Source organism: Schistocerca nitens, chromosome 6, assembly GCF_023898315.1.
Source record: "Schistocerca nitens isolate TAMUIC-IGC-003100 chromosome 6, iqSchNite1.1, whole genome shotgun sequence".
NCBI classification, from domain to species: Eukaryota; Metazoa; Arthropoda; class Insecta; order Orthoptera; family Acrididae; genus Schistocerca; species Schistocerca nitens.
Window position 1 is genome coordinate 248,220,814 of NC_064619.1, and position 2,133 is coordinate 248,222,946.

A 2,133-nucleotide genomic window follows, 5' to 3' on the forward strand; every position below is an offset into this window, starting at 1 on the left:
TGCTCCATCAGTCATTGGTTAGTTTGCTGCCTAGATAGTAGAATTCCTTAGCTTCATCTACTTCGTGACCATGAATCCTGATGTTAGCTTTCTCGCTGTTCTTATTTCTTCTATTTCTCATTAATTTGTCTTTCTTCGATTTACTCTCAATCCATATGATGTACTCATTAGACTGTTCATTTCATTCATCAGATCATGTAATTCTTCTTCACTTTCACTCAGGATAGCAATGTCATCATCGAATCATATCATTTATATCCTTTCACCTTGAATTTTAATTACACTCCTGAACCTTTCTTTTATTTCCATCATTACTTATTCGATGTACGGATTGAACAGTAGGGGGCGAAAGACCACATCCCTGTCATACACCTTTTTTAATTCGTATTTTTTTTTTAACTATATATGACCATGCAGCTTTGCTAGAATAGAAATGATAATTAAATGAACACCCTAGCTGCAAGCAGGCGTTGATACACTTCGTTGGGGACATGTTGAAAATGTGTGCCCCGACCGGGACTCGAACCCAGGACCTCCTGCTTACATGGCAGACGCTCTATCCATCTGAGCCACCGCGGGCACAGAGGATAGTGCGTCTGCAGGGACTTATCCCTTGCACGCTCCCCGTGAGATCCACATTCCCAACATGTCCACAACACTACATTCGTAGTGCGCCTATTAGATGTTTGCCCATCATACTCATTACTCGTGGCGGATTAATCTACCAAGTCCCGTACGAGTTCGGGCATAGCGTGTGCGTTCGCACACAAGAAGGTCAAAGGCCGGGAACCCATATTTTTATTTTAACTATATATGACCATGCAGCTTTGCTAGAATAGAAATGATAATTAAATGAACACCCTAGCTGCAAGCAGGCGTTGATACACTTCGTTGGGGACATGTTGAAAATGTGTCATATATGGTCATATATAGTTAAAATAAAAATATGGGTTCCCGGCCTTTGACCTTCTTGTGTGCGAACGCACACGCTATGCCCGAACTCGTACGGGACTTGGTAGATTAATCTGCCACGAGTAATGAGTATGATGGGCAAACATCTAATAGGCGCACTACGAATGTAGTGTTGTGGACATGTTGGGAATGTGGATCTCACGGGGAGCGTGCAAGGGATAAGTCCCTGCAGACGCACTATCCTCTGTGCCCGCGGTGGCTCAGATGGATAGAGCGTCTGCCATGTAAGCAGGAGGTCCCGGGTTCGAGTCCCGGTCGGGGCACACATTTTCAACATGTCCCCAACGAAGTGTATCAACGCCTGCTTGCAGCTAGGGTGTTCATTTAATTATCATTTCTTTTTTAATTCGAGCACTTCGTACTTGGTCGTCCACTCTTATTATTCCCTCTTGGCTCTTGTATATATTGTACACTCCTGGAAATTGAAATAAGAACACCGTGAATTCATTGTCCCAGGAAGGGGAAACTTTATTGACACATTCCTGGGGTCAGATACATCACATGATCACACTGACAGAACCACAGGCACATAGACACAGGCAACAGAGCATGCACAATGTCGGCACTAGTACAGTGTATATCCACCTTTCGCAGCAATGCAGCCTGCTATTCTCCCATGGAGACGACCGTAGAGATGCTGGATGTAGTCCTGTGGAACGGCTTGCCATGCCATTTCCACCTGGCGCCTCAGTTGGACCAGCGTTCGTGCTGGACGTGCAGACCGCGTGAGACGACGCTTCATCCAGTCCCAAACATGCTCAATGGGGGACAGATCCGGAGATCTTGCTAGCCAGGGTAGTTGACTTACACCTTCTAGAGCACATTGGGTGGCACGGGATACATGCGGACGTGCATTGTCCTGTTGGAACAGCAAGTTCCCTTGCCGGTCTAGGAATGGTAGAACGATGGGTTCGATGACGGTTTGGATGTACCGTGCACTATTCAGTGTCCCCTCGACGATCACCAGTGGTGTACGGCCAGTGTAGGAGATCGCTCCCCACACCATGATGCCGGGTGTTGGCCCTGTGTGCCTCGGTCGTATGCAGTCCTGATTGTGGCGCTCACCTGCACGGCGCCAAACACGCATACGACCATCATTGGCACCAAGGCAGAAGCGACTCTCATCGCTGAAGACGACACGTCTCCATTCGTCCCTCCATT

At 47.2% G+C, this 2,133-nt stretch overlaps 2 non-coding genes across 2 annotated transcripts; one reads left to right on the forward strand and one right to left on the reverse strand.

Annotated features, from left to right (window-relative positions):
- Positions 1–505: 505 nt before the first annotated feature.
- Trnat-ugu (transfer RNA threonine (anticodon UGU)) lies at positions 506–580 on the reverse strand. The gene has a single exon. It is a non-coding gene; the product is annotated as a tRNA-Thr (tRNA).
- A 580-nt stretch (positions 581–1,160) lies between these two features.
- Positions 1,161–1,235, forward strand: Trnat-ugu (transfer RNA threonine (anticodon UGU)). Its single transcript has one exon. It is a non-coding gene; the product is annotated as a tRNA-Thr (tRNA).
- The last annotated feature ends 898 nt before the right edge of the window (positions 1,236–2,133 follow it).